The 14,120-nt window shown below is 42.0% G+C and overlaps 1 long non-coding RNA gene across 1 annotated transcript in view; it reads left to right on the forward strand.

Moving 5' to 3' along the window:
- Positions 1-2,644: 2,644 nt before the first annotated feature.
- The window catches only part of LOC311433880, a 30,388-nt gene continuing 18,912 nt past the window's right edge, over positions 2,645-14,120 (forward strand). Inside the window, exon 1 of the long non-coding RNA XR_014691038.1 lies at positions 2,645-3,277. This is a non-coding gene — a long non-coding RNA (uncharacterized lncRNA). The remainder of the gene's footprint in view (positions 3,278-14,120) is intronic.

Genomic DNA, 14,120 nt, shown 5'->3' on the forward strand with positions numbered 1-14,120 from the left:
GAAATGGTAGATGTTGGGGAAATGGGGACGAATAGCAGCATATTCTTTCCTTTTATTTGCAATCAAAAGGAAAAAAAAAAAAAAAGTGGAGAGTTTCTGATAAGAATTCAGTGCTGGGGTGAGATAACTAGCTGCAGCAAAGTTCATGGCTTGATGGAGCACTTGCTGGGGAGTTGCAGAGTTGTCTGTCTCCGTCCCTGATAAGAGAGAGAAAAAATACGTGGGGGGGGGGGGGGGGGGAAATCCAGACAGAACGCTTCTCAAGAATAGACTAAAAGAAAGCACTATTATTGGAAAATACAGAATTACATAGTTACCAGAGAGCAGCAGGACAGGCAAAATGATTGCTAAAAGGGAGATTACTCTGCTTGCCCTGGCATTACTTGTAGACCACTGTGTTTAAAAACACCTATGGCCAGACTTGTGTCCTCCAGAAACTTGCCAGTCTCTTGTCTGAGCCTAGCTGTGCTTTTGGTCTTCAAAATGCCCTGGGACAGAGAACTTTAATCATAATTTATATGAACATATATCCCCTTCCATTCATTTTCAACCTAAAGTCTGGTAACATCATTTTTTTCTTATTTTTTGTGTTGTGATTATAGCAAAGCAGTCTTTCCTTCTTCCCTTTCCATCGCTGTTAAAGAAGTTGAGGCAGCTCCATAGCCCACCTCCACCTCTCATTTTCCAAAATGAAGTGCTTTATACAAGCCAAAACAACGCTGCAGAGGCTAGAATATACAGTGTGTATAAAAACAAAAACACACCTCTTTCTGGTTTTTGCCAAGCTACGTGGCTGTGGAGACAGCAGCTGAAAGGTGAAAGAGCCTCCTCCTGCTGCCAGTGCTGGGCTGGATGGTGGGGCCGCTCTGTGGCAGGAGACGGGGAGGGGCTGGCCATGCTGCACAGGGCTGTCCTGTCCCCTCTGGTGTTTGATGCAGAGGAACAGGGACCTGGAGAGATGCAGACTGGAAGCATACCAGGAGCAAGCTGCCCCGGGCTACGATGTGCCCTCAGTGGGAACCTTGGGAGTGGGGAGTGCTGCTGGCAGCCAGTATGAGAAGATATGGAAGGATCGGCTGTCTCTGCAGATATGACTCACAAAAAAAATATATGAAGGAGGAATAGGCATTACCCAAAGACCAACTGAAGTGCTGAAATCTGAGAAATGCTGCTAGCTTGTCAGATAATCGAAAGCAAAGCTGGGGTGCTTTTTATTAAGTTTGTTTATAACAAGAACCTTTGTTCAGATGAAATTAGTACTCCTACTTGCTGCCTTGTGTTAGTATTTATGGCCACTTTGAAAGCATATATTTTCTGTCAGATGCATGCAATCTAAATAGTGGCAGAACATTTTCACAACAGAGAATCATTAGATCTTAATGGAATTAATTTGTTTAAGGACCACGAGGGCTGGCAACTGTCGTTGCGATTGACAGCTGATTGTCATCTCTTTAGGAAAAATGCAGTTTACTCATCTTGGAGGAAGGGAGAAAATTACAGAATTGGATTTTCTTTGAGGGTAAATAAATAAAAAGCTCAACTGAAACTCTATGGCTGGCAGGAACATCAGAGGGGCCTGTCACGCCTTGGGTCACCTCTCCCCATCTCTGTGGCTCTTGGCGTGACAGAAAGCATCTCACTGAATTGATCATGAAGTTTGGACTCGTTACTGTGACTCAGGCCAGCCAGCTGGAACACGTGTTATGTTTAATGTATTGATGGGTTTATTTTTGTTAAAATAGTGAGTTGCAGTTGTAACATACCTTCTGCCACCCAAAGCTGATCAAAATGAGGTCAGAAGGCAAAAATATTCTTCCCTGCTGTAAGGAGATCAAGAAGCACCAAAAATGTCACTGTCTTTCATGGCACATAACTGAGGCCTACATAAGAAGCACCTGTAGGTGTTTTCTTCATCCAAGAAAGCAAATACAAGCCATTTCATATTATGTCAATGTGATGAAGTAGAAGAGCACTAAAGGACACCCCTTTATTTTCAGGAAGGTGATTTTAAGAGGCTCAACAAGGCAGAGGTGAGGGCTCTTACCAGAAGTACCTCAGTCAGGTGAGAGGAGGCGGGACAAGGTCCTTCCCTCCGCTCAGCCCCCAGACACAGCAGTCAGCTGGGCTCACAGGTTTATACCATATCACACCACATCTGCAGGAGCCTGGCATTTTGCAGAGAAGGAAAATGCAGTCTGGGTGTCACCCACCTTGTGCTAAAGAAAGCACACGGCTTTCAAAACTGCTGCTGTGTGGCTTGCCCAGGCTGATAAAGGTGAGCTCTCAAGTGCCCGGGCTTTATCACCAGCTGAAGCTTATTGAATGCAGTGGTAAGTACCAAATACAAGTATTAGCTGTGGGTTAAGTTTGAGGTCCCTGAAAGGGGCTCATGCTCTTCTCCTGGGCTTCCCACTGAGAGCACCCCAATGTCATGCTGCCCAGCTGCTGCTTCAGCTGCTGTAAAAGTAATTATTTGTTGTTGTTGTTTTACTGTTACTCAATATAAATATGAATGCTTTGAAGCAGATTGTTGATTATCTTTGGGGGCACAGTTTTTCTTTCTCATCAGTGTGAAATAATCTAGCAATGGCAGGGTCCAGCTGAGGGGAAGGTGCTGCAAAGTAGTAATTAATTAGCCTAATTGAAACAAGCTTTGGCTTAATGGCCCATAGCTCTGGTGGTGGTGGGTAGGGTTGCCACAGCTGATGGTAACTTGCTCAGCAGGCTCAGGGTATGTTGTGGTACGTTGCATTTGACTTGAGAGCTAAGGTGTGTTTGCCAGGTTTGCGGTGATTGTGTCAAACAGCCTGCTAGTCCTTAGGTCCCTGGATATTTGGAGTCTCTCGGTTTTCTGTGCTTTGCTGAAGCCAGTGGGATTTCCTGAGCCATGGGAGTTTGTCTCCTGTTTATCTCAGTGGAAGGTATGGGGGCAGCTGGATAACTCCTCCACTGCTCTCCTGATGAGTTTTTTTGTGGCTTCTTTTCTGCATCTTTTTTTTAAGGCACTCAAAGCTCAAATTCTGTCCTCTGGGTACAAAAACCCATAGGGGCATGTTTATGTTTGTGTATACACACAAGCATGTATTTAACGTATATGTGCACCTGAAGCTATGTGTTCATATGTGTAAACACACCACATCCACAGCCTTTGTAATCACTCAAAGTTCTGAAAGGTTTACTGCCACAGCAATGCAATGAATGTAAAATATGGTATTTGCCTGTGAAGCATCAAACAACAGCCTGTTTTTCTGAGCTGGACGTCTCACCAAATGATAAGGTAAATTACTTTTCCCTTTTTCTAAGAGTAAACTATTTCCTATGATAGAAAAAATTACTACTTACTGGTTTGGTGTTTTGTCTGTTTAGAAATGCTACAAACTCAAATATTAAGATGATGAATTTCCTAGAGAGAGAAGGGCAGGATGGGATGGAGGAAAAAAAGTGAAAGAAGCACTAGAAGTTGTTGGCTCTCTTATGAGCAGAGGTAGATAGTGTGCTTTAGCCAAAATGATAGGGCTTGGATCTCAGTGGGCTTTGGGCTGGTGCCTTGATCTGCACATGTTCCATGCTGAACCACTCTGGTGGTTCAGCTGGTTGCTGCAGGCACATAATTGTGGAGTCTGTGCATGAACACAATAGAAGAATACATGTTAAAGCTCATGTTTCTGTTCACTTTTCCTAGTTCAGGTCTTCATGCAGGTGACAGACATACGAGTCTTGACAAAAATGTTGTAGACAGCCTTTAAATCATATGTGCTTTCTGCAAGGTGGGACTGGCAGTCACTCAGCCCTTTTTGGGTCATGTCAATGTGTTTGTACACTGCACAGCAGAACGAATCTCAGCCTGATTGCTTAGGTGTTATTGCAGTGCAAATATTGAATTATAATTACACTAACAAGCATAAAAATGCAGTAGATGCTCTTTCACTGGAAATTGGAGCTCAACAGAGCCTCAGCATGCACATCACACAACTGCAATAGCAGCACCAATCTTCCTGCAGAGAGAGGAGGGAAAATGAATATTCAAAAATTGTTTTAGTTAAGCTGGTGCTGCTGTAGACTGTTCTTTATCTTTAGTTTCTTCTTTGAAGTGTAAATTTAAAAAAAAAAAAAAAAAAAAAAAGGCAAAGAAATAGAGAGATGGCAATCAATGTGTTTCTCCAGGGCAGGAGGAGCTTTATTTATTTATTTATTCATCTGTGTTCTCTTTAAGGATTTTTTTGTGGGAAGATTAGTATTCTTTTGGGGGGAAGGGTGTACAGAAATGTGCGTGTATCTGGAAGCATTGGAACTAAGATCAGAGTAAGGCTTGCTAGCTATCAGGAAACATCTGGTCCTTCTCCTATCACCTCAGTGACTATTCAAAGTTATTTTTCATCTGAGAAATGCCAGCCAGATGCCCAAACACTTCACCTTGTTGAGAGCCTTATTAAGTGTACTTACAGTCTTGAGTTTAGCCCTTCCACTACACTATTTTCTTCTCCCATGTAGCTGACCCAAGCCGGGGGACAAACCTCTAATAAAAATGGTGGTTTCTTCTCAAAGCCGTCATTCCCCCTTGAGGCTCACCAGCAGCAGAGGGGAAGCCCAAAGCTGGGTTGGGAAGCACAATGCTGGGCTCACTGTGAGCAGCAGCACATCAGAAATACATATTTCACTCATTTTGAACAAGATTCAGGCATTCCTTCTCTTCTGTTTCTGGCTGTGCTGTGTTTGTGTGATTCACCTGTCCTGCCACTTTGTTATGCAAAGATGAATAACCTCGCTCAGGCAGAGATACTTGGCTATAAGCAGCCTCTCTCAGCTTGTGGGTTTCAAAATGACTTGTGGTCACTTCTAGGAAGACATTTAAGAAAAAAAATCTTGTATGGTGGTTTTTGCTTCTTTCAAAAACAAATAGGAATGCAAATGTTTGTTGTACTTAACATGGGAAGTGATTGATGTCTGAAATGCAAAGTGATGTTTGCTGAACTCTTTTACTTGTCTTTCATAATCCTGGGGTGCTTAACTAAGAAGAAATTCATTAGAAAATGTGTTCCTTTCTCTCTTCCTGTCTGATTAGTTTACCCTTATCAGTGAATGCTGTTTAAAACAGCATGACATCTGTTCTTACCTATAACCTTGTAGTAAAGAGGATGAAGTCTATTCTGTCGTGATCCCAGAGATGCCAGGAGACATTCATGATGTTATATAAAATATAACAGTTGTATTTATTTGTACTGAGCTAATCAATGTTAGAACTAATCCATCAACTTTCAGTAATGTATTAACCAAAGAGGCCCTGGTTTGTCGCAGTCTGTCTATTTCCTCTTTTCAAAAGACAGAAAATGTCAATTTTCTTCTACAATACAAAGAAAATAAGGTTAAAATAGTGGTTAAAAAGCTCTGCTTTGTCATCATCTGGGCTATTATGGCTTGGAGTATTGAGATAGACCATAAAGATTCATTAATCACTAATTATCTCTTGAGACTCTCTGTCTTGGAAAGAGATTATCTGTTTATAGGGGAAAATGGCCATTCTGAATGGGGCGGTGGGCTAGGGGTGGTGTTTATGAGTTGCAATTGGTTCTAAGCATTAAGAAAAAAGCTACCTTCCTATCTAAGGTCTACCTGCTGTGAAATGCCTTAAAAACAATTATTTCAGAGTAGTTTCTAATCATGATAACATTGTTAATGGAAGACAAATACATAGGCTGTTGTGTGGTTCTCTGTAGAGGGGAGAGATGTGCAGCTTCAGGTGCTGTGGCCAGCACTACAGTGGTGGTCTTCAAAGTGCTGCAGATTTGAGGGAATATAATGAACTGTCTTAGCAGCTCAGAGAAAAGGCTTCTTCAGATGAGACAGCCAAACATTATGGTAGGAGAATACAAACCCTACTGGGTTTAAATCTTTTCCCCAGATGTGAGTTTTTCAGGGAGAAGAAAGATGGGGAAATAGCTATTTTCTGGTGTGCATATAGATCATGAGTCTTGTTTGTCTAATGTGAACTTAACCATATTGAGTTGCTAGAAGAGTCTTAAAGAGTCTTAAAACTAGGGCTTTGTGACCTTGGCCAGGTTATGTGCTTCTGTTTCTCTAAAGCATAGCTCTGTCAAAAGGAGAGGATTAGGAAAGGCAAATAGACATTCTGATCACTATTTCCAAATGTCCCTTTCTTACAGCATCCTGAAGAAACAAAGCGATAGCTGGAGTATTCATCTATCCACTGAGCATGCAGATGCAGCGAGCAGGGGCAAGGTGCTGAGGTGACTTGGCTTGGTTCTGCTGGCCTTGGCCGCAGTCATCCATCTGCTCAGCCACCAGGAGGCTTTGCCCCTGGCTATTCTGTGGTTTCCATCCTGCCACTCCTACCAGAGTTTTCTGAAACACAACAAAAGCATTGCTGAGTTTCTTCCTACTCCCATTCCGATTTCACTTCTTCACCTTTTCTCCCCAGATGACAAGGCCCATTTAGACATGACCATGGCCTGTGCGTTGCAGATCAGAAATCAAAGAAAGAGCTATCCCCAATGGTTGTGGGCAAAAGCTAACACAGAGCAACTGATAAAATCAGAATTCTTGTTCCCTCATTAAAACTGTAATTAAGGATTTCAGTCCAAATCTCTTTGGGCAATTACACAGAAATTTGCTTCATTCAGCCTATTGCCCAGGACCTCCAGGCACATACCAGCAGCCAATTTGTAGTCTGTGCCAATTAGCACGTTGAAGTTTATCCCGTTAGAGATGCAGCCTGCCACCAAAGGAACACAATGCCTCTCCAACTCTATTTAACGGTGATACAAGAGGAACCCAGGGTAATGGTTGCCTGCCTCAGTGCTCATCTGCCATCCAAAACTTGTCTTAAACTCATTTGAGGGATTGCTGTACCTTTTATCACTCACACTCTGACGCCAACAGTGATCTAAGCTTCTTAAATGTACTTTTTAGAAACAGGGCAGATAGCAGGAAATATTGTTGGGAAATGTGTGCGAAGACAATTACCTGCATCAAAGCAAAGAGGTGCAGGACTGAAATTTAAGCTAGGAGTGCGGGGGTTTGGTCATTTTTCTGTGGGTTACAGATCTCACAGCCACTGTTTTCCTGCTCTCCTGCCTGTGGCTGCAAGGCTACATGTGTTACACCTGGGGTTAAATCTGGGAGCAGTAGGGAGTATACTCATCTCGGCTACTGATAATTTGAGATCGCGTCTTATTTTGCTGCTCTGGGAAACTTGGTGCCTTTGTGCTACTGACGGTATCTTTCTGTTAGTGTTCGGTGTTCTGGGGCTCCCTGGCATAAGAAGGGATTGTTCTCCATGTGTAACAACCTAGAAGAAAAGAGCTGTAAATGCTCTTGTAGCACTGCAGAGTGCACTGACTATACCAAAGTAGCTGGTAAAAAGCTGAGCTTAATGCCCAGTTATGGAAGGTATAACTGAGTGTTTCAAGCTATTATAAAGTTCCTGAAGGACTTCTAAACTCTCCAAAATATACAACTGTATTTAAAAACTTAACTAATATTCTGGAATTTGTGGCTTTTTTGTTCGTTTTAAACCAGCTATAGAGTGGCTGCAGCTACTTTAGCAGGAGTTAGTCTCCTGTGAATTTCTACTGTCAGAAAAGAAAAGGAACCCCAAGTTTCTTGCCAGGACTTCACAATGCTTTTAGATTCACTTTCAGACTTCAAGAGCTATTTAAAAGCCTATAGGTTTTCTAGCAGCAGTTGCACAATGATGATAAACGAAGGTTCTTGTGACTTTAAGCTTTCTGTGAGCAATGACGAGAAGGGTATAATTGTACCTGGGTTGGTAAGCCTGCAATCCTGTCCCAAAGTGACTTTCTTGGTACTTACCCATCTGCCTAGCCTAAGACAGAAGACAGAGGAGCTTCTCCAAGTCTGTGCCAGCTCAGCTGTGCGGAGAGTGATGACTTGCTGGGGGTTGAATCCTACTTCAGCCCAGTGCTGGCCCATACTTGCAAGGTCTGTCTGGTGATTTAGCCACAAAACCAGGACTCGAGAAAAAACTCCATGAAGAAGTTTGTAATGTAAACTTGTTGAATGTCCCTAGATTTTTGGAGTATGTTGTGATTTGTAAAATTCCATACCAAAAAAATAAATTGCTAAAGGAGTCTTTTCAATAACATTGGAGAAAGTGTAACCTGTTTTTGTGAAAGTTTCCAAGATATTTCATTTTCCAGTCTGTCTGTGGAATGAAAACAGACTTTGAAGTCCCAGGCTTTCCTCAGGGAAAAGGAAGCTAATTTTTCAGTCAGCTCAATGGAATATGATCCTCTCGGTGCCTTGGAACCAACACCCACTTGTCACAGATGCAGGCGTAAAAGCAGAACTGGGAGAGAGAAATTCATTGTTTCATGGTCCTTTAATTCTTAAAGGAAATCTTTCCCCTCCAGCCACTTTCCAAAACTTACTAAAATTAAAGCTCTTTGTAAGTAGATCCTTAGATATTCAGTCTTCAGTCTGCTGATGTTTTCTCTCCATGCCCTGGCTGAAGCATAGGGCAGGAGGAGGTGACAGAGTGCAATGTACCGAACCAATTTTGGGTGCAGCTCTGGAGTCTGCTACTGTTTTGCTTGCTGGAAAGTTCTCACAAATTTGTAAATGACAGGTTATGAGCCAACAGCACAAACCTATTTGACCAATGTGCAAAGGGTCTTGAAAGCAGTGCTCTTAAAAATATATATTTTTTTTTTTTAAAAAAAAAAGATTCATTGTACTTCTAGTACCTATTGTATCAAGTAGTGTGCCATCATGACTTTCCTTTCTTAGCTTCATTAAAGAGAATCCTCTGGCTAATACGTCAGCAATAATGAGCAGAATGATGGTAGCCATAGAAACTGCTGCTTAAATATCTGTTTTGCACAAACTTCAGGGTATGGCTAATTAGACAAGTGATGGAAATCTGTTTCAGCCCTATAAAAAAAAAAAAAAAAAAAGACCCATACAGTTGAACCACTACCATTTTCTTAGCTGTGAGCAAGTTTTCTTTTCAAAAGTGGTGTAACTACATCTGCTGTTCAGATGGGCCTGTGGTACTGAAATTAGGAACTCTTATGGACACTGCTTGTCCTTGTTGGTAGAAGTCCTCTTGAACAAATCTGATTTGAGGAGAAGAAAGAAATTGAGGTGACCATAGGAATAGGTGCCTAGCACACATAGCCCTTGTATCATAGATAGGCTCTGTTAAGCAGGTCCTGAATTCAGTGCATCATGTTCAAGACTGCCTTTTCCAGCAAGGGTTCAGAGCTGTTGCTCTGCCAGCCATAGGGTTGCTGGGTTTATATGTAAGCATTATAGCTTTAAGGCTTGGAGAACTGGCTGATCCTCACTGTACCCATAAGTATGTGAGCGTTAGAAGCTGTTGCTTGGGGCGGATGGACGCAGTGACTGGCACATTTTGAGTACTTTGCCTACAAGGTCTCTGGAATTTTGGGGCTCTTGCAAAGTTTGCCTAGTTGAAATTCTCTTGCATAGCACAGTACAGCTGGCAGGCTAACTACAAAGCAGTTTAAATCCAATTTCTGTATTCCAGCAAAAGGGAGAGATCAACAAACTGGAAAGAGCCCAGCAGAGGGTGGCTGAAGTGGCCAGGGGCCGCAGCATGTACAGTATCGGGAGATGCTGAGAGAAAGGGATGAGTTCAATCTGGAGAAGAGAATTAAAAGAAATGGGCTAATTGCCACCTTCCATTGCACAAAGAGGAGATGCAGCAAGGCTTTTCTTGAGGGTGCAGAGAAAAAGGACAAAAAGCAGTTGTCACAGGCTGTGATAGGGAGAATGTTGTTTGGCCATATAACAGAGTTTAAAGGAGTGGTGTATTTAAGGCCTGTCTTTCCACATGGCCTTTGTTATGGAGCTGTGCATGTGTTGAATAGAAATAAGTATTATTCAAATGACAATATTTTCTGGCTTGATCTGTACACTAGTTACCTCTAACGATGCCACAGAAGTTCTACTAGCAGATAAGAAAACTTTTTTTTTTCCTGTGTTTCATGAGGTGGCTGGTGTTATCCCAACTGTTGTTGCTGAATTTAAGTCTGAGAGAGATCTACCTCTCAGTGTAAATTGTACTAAAGTATTGGGTGTGTTGTGGTCTTTTTTTTTCTTTTTTCCTGTATGAAAGTATTTCATGAAATACAGCCCCATGAATCTGGGCTAGTAATTCTGGTTATTTCTTAAATTTATGAAGACATCTGGTAATAAAGCTGCATCATCTCTATCTCCTACCTGCATTGTCTTATTAATAGTTTCTATTATCAGGTTCTTGCAGATGTTTTCTCATAAACTGATTTGTTGAATTCCCACTTCACCTATAATACAAAAAGTGTGTGTTTGCCACATTTCTGGCTGGCATAATAATTCTTAACCAACCATGTGTGCTCTGCTGATCAGCCTCGGGAAATATGAGTTGTTTGCTTTCTCCGCCTTGGCAGAGGATTTGTACCATAAAAATAAGAAGTTCTAAAAATTCAACTAAAAAGAAATAGAGGTAATTTGCTTATTGGCTGCAGTTGTGTGATCAGACCACAGTCCTTGCAGCATTTGCTTGGTTTTAGTGAAGGTCCCAGTCCTGGAAACAGAGCACAAGGGAGTGATGGCTTGCACAGCTGTGAACATCTCAGCAAAGGAAGTGGTGGCAAGTCTGGCTCTCAGCTCTTCTTCACGCCCTGGGACTGGGCAGAGCTCCACAGCTCTCAGCCTTCCTGCACCCCTCCAGCTCTAGAGATGACACCTCAGGTCAGAAAGCTTGCTTTGCTACAGCATTTTGAGCTTCCCACAGTATTTAGGGATGTGAGCCTACTTGTTTTTTAATGACTTTGTTTAGGCTCTCTGAAGGGATCTGTTGGATATTGTGCCCCATCCTTCTGCAAGCACTTTCGCACTTGCTTATTTCTCTAGTTGAGTGTTTCATTTCTTTGAAGGTCTTTGAACGATTCCTGCTTGTAAGAATGCTAGATTCCTCCCAAGGGCCACCATCCCAGCAGCTGGAAGGCACTCTGAAATGCCTTCTTGCATTTTACCCTGAAAGGTGCCCTTTACCCTTATGTTCTGTACAGAGCATAAGCTTTGGGGCTGAGGCGTTGGGTATCGAGCTTGGATAACATCACCAAGTACTGCAGGCTTAAGTTATTAAAGATCACTTTTTTCATTATTTTGCCTTGTCTGAATCTGTTTAGGATAAAGTCTTTCCTTCTATAGATATGAACACTACGAAGTGACCTTGAGATTACTGACCTCACGGCTGTACTGTTGGGTAAATACTAGAAAAATGGAAAGCATAACCTATGAACTTCAAAAAGCTAAAAATGGCTTTGTGGTGTCTTAAACTAAACTTTCCCTTGGAGTCAAGATGGAGGATGAGATTTGTGTATAATTGTTTTTATTTAAGGTTGATTTTTTTTAAATCCCCCACAGGTGATTTTGGAAAAAATCATTTTCATTTTTTATTTCAAATTTTTCCATATTTTCTTGAAGTGAGTGTGTTCTCAGTTATCCTGGTTTACTGGGAAGGGCTGAAATGTAGCTATGGCATCTATAAAATCTTAATATTGAATGGTTTTAATGACATGCATAATTACTTTGACACTTAGACAATTCTGAATTGGGAGGAATAGATTTAAGCCTCCTCTTTCATGGGGAATAAGCACTCGTTACAGAGCAAACTCCTTCAGGATCAACTCAGTCAAACCTAGACATGTTACATGGGGACAGCTGTACTAAGAAATAACTTGGTCATTGATCCTGTCAGCTGCTGAGCAGTTCTGTGTAGCTATAGAGAAGGCAGGGACCAAGAGGGGAAGCCTTGATCCGCTTTCTCTGCTGCAGGTGCAGGGTCTTGCAGCTTGGTATGGACACTACCTCTTCTGCAGGGCTGTGGATTGAAAAGAGCTGATACAACTTAGCCTGGAGATGTCTGCAAAATGAAAGTGTTTGCTTTGTTGGGGAGAGTACTTCACAGTCCATCTCTGCTGGTGAAAATGCTCAGGTGATCCCTCTCTCATCACATCAGTCTGAGGTAGCTAGCAGGCCTGAGCTGAGCCTGTGGAGAGGAGTCCTTCTCCTGAGCCCCCCACAGCCAAGCCTTGCTCCAAACACTGCCCACTGTGCACGTCTCAGGGTTACCATCCTCTTTGATCACTTGGGATGGCTGATAATGTGGACTTCCAGCTGGCAAAATCAGCTGGGTTACACTAAACTTAGGCTGAGATGCTTAATTGCCTCGGATGTTCCACTGCTTCATTAGGCATCTGATATCCATCACACAGCCACCCAGCTGCCACCTTCTTCTGCTGGGCACTGACAAAGCCACCTACCCTGTGGTTATTGGCAGGTTTAGCACAAGCACAGTCTCCGAAATTCTCAGCTGGGGTTTTAAAATCATTTCCCCCAATTATCTTGTGATCACACTAGTGTTCTTAGAGGATGTGAAAACTGAAGATGCAAAAGATGATCAGCCTCTCTAGAGAGGCTTAGAGGAAGGCTTATTTCCAAACTTCCATGTGCAAGCAGCCACCCCACCTGGACATGCAATTTGAGACCCATATCCACTGAGAGCCAAAACTTAGTAGTGGTCTAGCTCTGTTGATGACGGACAAGAGAGAAATTCAGGTACCAAGCTTAAGTCCTTGAATCCTCATCCTTTCTTGTTTAAATCTGTTGAAAACAATGATATGGATGTTTAAAGGAACATAACACAAATTTCTTGAGGTCTTAATATTCTGGTAACTTGTCTATTAGTTGATGCACAACTAACCAGAAAGGTAGCTTTTGAACTGCATTTCATCAGTCATACTGTTTAAAAAAACAAACAAAAAACAAAAAACAAAAAAAAACTACCTATAGTTACTGTCATTCTTGAAAAATCAAAAAGGAAAAAAAAAAAAGTTATTTATATTCCTTTTCTAACAGCTCAGAAGTGAGGACAGACTTTTGCAGCAAGGAATCAGAAGTGCACATAGTTTGAGGGGGTTTGAAGATCTTAGTATTCCCTTTGCAGCTTGGCATGATTGCAAGATTTACACAGGACTGTAGGTCTTTGCTATACTTAATGAGTTTTGGAAAAGCAGACTGTAAGAACAGCTTGGAAAGGTTAGGTAGCTGACATTTTGGGAGGCAGCAAATAACACAAGTTGATAATGTCAAGGAGCTGGCACAAACAGTCTTTTGAGGGATACAGGTGGGTCCCAGACAAATGCTGCAGTAACTGGGAACTTCCATTTGAAAAATATGTTGTGGGTAGAAGTTTTATTTCCTGTTTGCCTGTAAAACTCTCCAGAAACATCAGACAGGAATGGTGATATCTTACATATGATGTTTTTCTCTTAGCCCTTCTCAGAGCTTGCAAAGCTCTTCCTTGAGGACAGCCTGTATTCCCTTCTTCCCTTTCCTACTTCATTCTGCAGTTGTACCGTAGGATTCTGTGTCAGTATATAAATTTGGTCTGAAAAGGGATAGCTGAGAACTTGCATCTTTTGATGCAACTAAACATAAATATTTGGGGATAATTGTCAGTAAATAGCGAATTCCTGTCTGCCCACTCGTTGCATCTAAATGTATTTCCTAGAAGCTGCTGAGGCAAGGAGCAGGGCAGAGACTTAGTCAAACAAAATAAGCAGTGGGTGGATGGAAGGTGCGCATTTGTAAAAAGTGATCTTACCACACTGGCTCAGTTATGTCCCTTCAGAAATAGGTATGAATGCTTTCTGAATGCCTACGGCAAGGTTGTGGCTGCACCTTCATGGAGCTGTAGGGACATTTGGACCTGCTGAGGGATGCCTTTGGTTACAGAGCTCCAAAAATCTGCAGCTGCTGGCTTATGATGGCAAATGTCCTGTGAGTTTCCATTGAAAAAGACCCCCCCCTTATTTTCAGATGCAAGCAGTGATGATTTTCTCAGAGCTGCAACTTTCCTAGCCTTTCTGACTAACACTCTTCTTTTGTCCTATGGTAGAATTTTTCCATCAAGTTTGAAAGCTGTGACTCAGTAATTGGAGCTGCCACTTTTGTAATTGACTTCCAGTGCAGCAGAGAATAAAGAGTTTGTTTTTTATGACACATATCTGTAGTTGTAATTGCAGAACTTAAATGGCTACCGTATTCAAATCAGTACTGCCAAATACACC

This window comes from Aythya ferina (assembly GCF_964211825.1).
Source record: "Aythya ferina genome assembly, chromosome: 3".
NCBI lineage: Eukaryota > Metazoa > Chordata > Aves > Anseriformes > Anatidae > Aythya > Aythya ferina.